Below are 6,708 nucleotides of genomic sequence, written 5' to 3'. Positions count from 1 at the left end.
GGGAACAGGGCAAACCAAACTACAAAAGCCAATTCTTACACTGGGAAGGAAACAAGCTCCCGGGGACCGGTTTCTGGCATTACAGCCGTCTTCGGCCCGGTTTGCTTGAATCCTGATGGTGCAATGAGCAAGGGTCTCACATCTGAGAATACCCTTCCACGCTTAGGGTGGACAAAAAGATTTACAACAAGGGGTGGTGAGGGACAGAGTCTCTGAATTAAGCAGAAAGCTCTCACCCAGTCAAGAGATCAGGGCTAGATCCAACACCATTTTTTAGCTCACTGCACCATCCCAGTTTCAGAACCTGGCTGTATGCAAATTAGTCTGTTCCTGTCCCAGTGCATGATGGGAACAGGGCAAACCAAACTACAAAAGCCAATTCTTACACTGGGAAGGAAACAAGCTCCCGGGGACCGGTTTCTGGCATTACAGCCGTCTTCGGCCCGGTTTGCTTGAATCCTGATGGTGCAATGAGCAAGGGTCTCACATCTGAGAATACCCTTCCACGCTTAGGGTGGACAAAAAGATTTACAACAAGGGGTGGTGAGGGACAGAGTCTCTGAATTAAGCAGAAAGCTCTCACCCAGTCAAGAGATCAGGGCTAGATCCAACACCATTTTTTAGCTCACTGCACCATCCCAGTTTCAGAACCTGGCTGTATGCAAATTAGTCTGTTCCTGTCCCAGTGCATGATGGGAACAGGGCAAACCAAACTACAAAAGCCAATTCTTACACTGGGAAGGAAACAAGCTCCCGGGGACCGGTTTCTGGCATTACAGCCGTCTTCGGCCCGGTTTGCTTGAATCCTGATGGTGCAATGAGCAAGGGTCTCACATCTGAGAATACCCTTCCACGCTTAGGGTGGACAAAAAGATTTACAACAAGGGGTGGTGAGGGACAGAGTCTCTGAATTAAGCAGAAAGCTCTCACCCAGTCAAGAGATCAGGGCTAGATCCAACACCATTTTTTAGCTCACTGCACCATCCCAGTTTCAGAACCTGGCTGTATGCAAATTAGTCTGTTCCTGTCCCAGTGCATGATGGGAACAGGGCAAACCAAACTACAAAAGCCAATTCTTACACTGGGAAGGAAACAAGCTCCCGGGGACCGGTTTCTGGCATTACAGCCGTCTTCGGCCCGGTTTGCTTGAATCCTGATGGTGCAATGAGCAAGGGTCTCACATCTGAGAATACCCTTCCACGCTTAGGGTGGACAAAAAGATTTACAACAAGGGGTGGTGAGGGACAGAGTCTCTGAATTAAGCAGAAAGCTCTCACCCAGTCAAGAGATCAGGGCTAGATCCAACACCATTTTTTAGCTCACTGCACCATCCCAGTTTCAGAACCTGGCTGTATGCAAATTAGTCTGTTCCTGTCCCAGTGCATGATGGGAACAGGGCAAACCAAACTACAAAAGCCAATTCTTACACTGGGAAGGAAACAAGCTCCCGGGGACCGGTTTCTGGCATTACAGCCGTCTTCGGCCCGGTTTGCTTGAATCCTGATGGTGCAATGAGCAAGGGTCTCACATCTGAGAATACCCTTCCACGCTTAGGGTGGACAAAAAGATTTACAACAAGGGGTGGTGAGGGACAGAGTCTCTGAATTAAGCAGAAAGCTCTCACCCAGTCAAGAGATCAGGGCTAGATCCAACACCATTTTTTAGCTCACTGCACCATCCCAGTTTCAGAACCTGGCTGTATGCAAATTAGTCTGTTCCTGTCCCAGTGCATGATGGGAACAGGGCAAACCAAACTACAAAAGCCAATTCTTACACTGGGAAGGAAACAAGCTCCCGGGGACCGGTTTCTGGCATTACAGCCGTCTTCGGCCCGGTTTGCTTGAATCCTGATGGTGCAATGAGCAAGGGTCTCACATCTGAGAATACCCTTCCACGCTTAGGGTGGACAAAAAGATTTACAACAAGGGGTGGTGAGGGACAGAGTCTCTGAATTAAGCAGAAAGCTCTCACCCAGTCAAGAGATCAGGGCTAGATCCAACACCATTTTTTAGCTCACTGCACCATCCCAGTTTCAGAACCTGGCTGTATGCAAATTAGTCTGTTCCTGTCCCAGTGCATGATGGGAACAGGGCAAACCAAACTACAAAAGCCAATTCTTACACTGGGAAGGAAACAAGCTCCCGGGGACCGGTTTCTGGCATTACAGCCGTCTTCGGCCCGGTTTGCTTGAATCCTGATGGTGCAATGAGCAAGGGTCTCACATCTGAGAATACCCTTCCACGCTTAGGGTGGACAAAAAGATTTACAACAAGGGGTGGTGAGGGACAGAGTCTCTGAATTAAGCAGAAAGCTCTCACCCAGTCAAGAGATCAGGGCTAGATCCAACACCATTTTTTAGCTCACTGCACCATCCCAGTTTCAGAACCTGGCTGTATGCAAATTAGTCTGTTCCTGTCCCAGTGCATGATGGGAACAGGGCAAACCAAACTACAAAAGCCAATTCTTACACTGGGAAGGAAACAAGCTCCCGGGGACCGGTTTCTGGCATTACAGCCGTCTTCGGCCCGGTTTGCTTGAATCCTGATGGTGCAATGAGCAAGGGTCTCACATCTGAGAATACCCTTCCACGCTTAGGGTGGACAAAAAGATTTACAACAAGGGGTGGTGAGGGACAGAGTCTCTGAATTAAGCAGAAAGCTCTCACCCAGTCAAGAGATCAGGGCTAGATCCAACACCATTTTTTAGCTCACTGCACCATCCCAGTTTCAGAACCTGGCTGTATGCAAATTAGTCTGTTCCTGTCCCAGTGCATGATGGGAACAGGGCAAACCAAACTACAAAAGCCAATTCTTACACTGGGAAGGAAACAAGCTCCCGGGGACCGGTTTCTGGCATTACAGCCGTCTTCGGCCCGGTTTGCTTGAATCCTGATGGTGCAATGAGCAAGGGTCTCACATCTGAGAATACCCTTCCACGCTTAGGGTGGACAAAAAGATTTACAACAAGGGGTGGTGAGGGACAGAGTCTCTGAATTAAGCAGAAAGCTCTCACCCAGTCAAGAGATCAGGGCTAGATCCAACACCATTTTTTAGCTCACTGCACCATCCCAGTTTCAGAACCTGGCTGTATGCAAATTAGTCTGTTCCTGTCCCAGTGCATGATGGGAACAGGGCAAACCAAACTACAAAAGCCAATTCTTACACTGGGAAGGAAACAAGCTCCCGGGGACCGGTTTCTGGCATTACAGCCGTCTTCGGCCCGGTTTGCTTGAATCCTGATGGTGCAATGAGCAAGGGTCTCACATCTGAGAATACCCTTCCACGCTTAGGGTGGACAAAAAGATTTACAACAAGGGGTGGTGAGGGACAGAGTCTCTGAATTAAGCAGAAAGCTCTCACCCAGTCAAGAGATCAGGGCTAGATCCAACACCATTTTTTAGCTCACTGCACCATCCCAGTTTCAGAACCTGGCTGTATGCAAATTAGTCTGTTCCTGTCCCAGTGCATGATGGGAACAGGGCAAACCAAACTACAAAAGCCAATTCTTACACTGGGAAGGAAACAAGCTCCCGGGGACCGGTTTCTGGCATTACAGCCGTCTTCGGCCCGGTTTGCTTGAATCCTGATGGTGCAATGAGCAAGGGTCTCACATCTGAGAATACCCTTCCACGCTTAGGGTGGACAAAAAGATTTACAACAAGGGGTGGTGAGGGACAGAGTCTCTGAATTAAGCAGAAAGCTCTCACCCAGTCAAGAGATCAGGGCTAGATCCAACACCATTTTTTAGCTCACTGCACCATCCCAGTTTCAGAACCTGGCTGTATGCAAATTAGTCTGTTCCTGTCCCAGTGCATGATGGGAACAGGGCAAACCAAACTACAAAAGCCAATTCTTACACTGGGAAGGAAACAAGCTCCCGGGGACCGGTTTCTGGCATTACAGCCGTCTTCGGCCCGGTTTGCTTGAATCCTGATGGTGCAATGAGCAAGGGTCTCACATCTGAGAATACCCTTCCACGCTTAGGGTGGACAAAAAGATTTACAACAAGGTAGTTTAGTCTGCCCTGTTCCCATGATGCACTGGGCCAGGGACAGACTGATTTGCATATAGCCAGGTTCTGAGCTGGGATGGGGCAGTGAGATAAATAACGGTGATGGATCAAGCCCTGATCTTTGGACTGGGTAAGAGTGGTCTGTTTAACTCAGACACTCTGTTCATCACCACCCCCTTTTTTGTAAATCGTTTTTGGCCACTATAGGTGTGGCAGGGTATACTCAGACATGAGTCCCTTTCTCACTGCTCCATCAGGATTCAAGCAAGCCGGGCCGAAGAAGGCTGAAATGCCAGAAACCGGTCCCCGGTAGCTTGTCTCCTTTCTGGTGAAGAATTGGCTTGGTAGTTTAGTCTGCCCTGTTCCCATGATGCACTGGGCCAGGGACAGACTGATTTGCATATAGCCAGGTTCTGAGCTGGGATGGGGCAGTGAGATAAATAACGGTGATGGATCAAGCCCTGATCTTTGGACTGGGTAAGAGTGGTCTGTTTAACTCAGACACTCTGTTCATCACCACCCCCTTTTTTGTAAATCGTTTTTGGCCACTATAGGTGTGGCAGGGTATACTCAGACATGAGTCCCTTTCTCACTGCTCCATCAGGATTCAAGCAAGCCGGGCCGAAGAAGGCTGAAATGCCAGAAACCGGTCCCCGGTAGCTTGTCTCCTTTCTGGTGAAGAATTGGCTTGGTAGTTTAGTCTGCCCTGTTCCCATGATGCACTGGGCCAGGGACAGACTGATTTGCATATAGCCAGGTTCTGAGCTGGGATGGGGCAGTGAGATAAATAACGGTGATGGATCAAGCCCTGATCTTTGGACTGGGTAAGAGTGGTCTGTTTAACTCAGACACTCTGTTCATCACCACCCCCTTTTTTGTAAATCGCTGTTAAAGATTAGACTGCAAACGTCAACATTATCGGCGCCATCTTGCCCCTTTCGAGCCCATTCGTGCGCGTAAGCGGCAGCCATTTTGAGCACCATGGCCTCCCTGCCCCTCGCTGATAGCCAGCGCGTCTCTCTCTCTCTCCTAACCTCGCAAGCATCCCCCGCACGCTGACAACCCCCGCTCTCTCATGCCTTGGGTCATAAACCCCTCTTCAGCGCAGCTTCACCACAGAATCCCATCCTGTTCCCAGCGCGACACCTCCCCTCATTCCTTTCATGGTCTCAGATCCTTTTGATGCAAACCCCCTTTCCCTGTGTCCCCGTTTGTCTTCCTTGTTCCCAGGCCGCCACCTGGCCCTGCGGATACTGTTTATTACCCCGTACAGTAGGAAGCTTCCCCTCCCCATCAAAAGACCCTCGAGCCGATCAAAGCCCCCACCCTATGAGATCCGATCAACTCCACGCATTCCGTGAATCGGCGGAATGCCCTGCTGCGCGACAATCATCACCTGTTGTGACCGGGGTGGGGAATTCAACTGTAAATGTATGTGGGAACGGGTCTGAAGGGGAGATTCCGAGGATGTTCTTTCAAATATCAAAGTGTTGCGAGAATGTGTTACGTGCAATAAAGGTCATAAACCCTAGTATAAGAAGCCAGGCCTCAGAGATGTGGTTAGAGCACCTCGTGACGATACTTGCTGTCTGAATTGATGTGTTCTCCTCCGGAGAGAATAAAATCCTCGTTTCCTGCCTTCCAGTCTCCAGCGCCTGCTTCTTCATTGATTAATATTGGTGGGTCATAGAGGCGACACCGCCGGGCAACATAAAGGGGTCTTTGGTTACTGGTTGTCTTTGAACCCCTTTTAACAATTGGCGCCCCACGTGGGGACCATCAGCGACTCGTGGATCCAGTGGGAGAGGTCCTGACGACAGAGTGAACGACTGCAACGATCGGAAGGTACCCTGTCCGATAGACCCTCGTCTGACAGCCGATCATCCGAACTTCACTGGTTCCGAACAGACCTCTCTCGAGTGATCTGCGGTCCTGACTGGGAACCATCAGGAGTGCCACAAGGAGTACGAAGAGAAGAGGACGATCGGGCGCTGGATTCGGAAGACAAGAAACTGTCCATGCGGTCCGGGTAAGGTCGTGTAAACACGACGAATTGCGAAAGTGATTGATAATTGATGGGAAAATACTAGTAATACTTTTTGTTAATTTATTTGGAGATTCACTGTCTGCAAACGGAGAAACAACAGGCTCTCCCTTTATAAACAGTGAAGGATAGGTACGCATCCGTCGGACCTATCTTTCTCCCCCACTGAACAATTGCCCCTCCCCCATTGATTAACTGTTATAGATTGTTTTCTGGAGATTCTCTGTCTGCAAACAGGGAAGAATAGGTCCCCTCTTTGCAGATAGTGAAAGGGTAGGTGACGCGGACCTTTGCGAGCCTACTCATTCTCCCCATTGACCATATTGATTTTTTATTTTTGACCTAACATTGATTGCTCAAGATTGGTTCATGAGGTATTCACTGCCTGCAAACAACGTAGAATAGAAATATTCTGTCTAGTCTTTGCACGCAGTGATAAGATAGGTAGTGCTGACTATTATCCCCATTGTGATCCGTCATGCCTGTCTTCTCCCCACTGGTTAGTAGCCTGTTTAGCCCGGACCGCTTATTAGAGATGAACCATCCGGCTCCGCTGGAAGGCACCCCTAATAAGGACATGTTCATGAAGCATGGATTAATCGCTATAGCCTATAGCCAGCTGTGGCATAAATATACGAAAAAGGATCGAGAAA

Source organism: Lissotriton vulgaris, chromosome 6 (assembly GCF_964263255.1).
Source record: "Lissotriton vulgaris chromosome 6, aLisVul1.2, whole genome shotgun sequence".
NCBI classification, from domain to species: domain Eukaryota; kingdom Metazoa; phylum Chordata; class Amphibia; order Caudata; family Salamandridae; genus Lissotriton; species Lissotriton vulgaris.
This window is presented reverse-complemented; position numbering follows the sequence as displayed.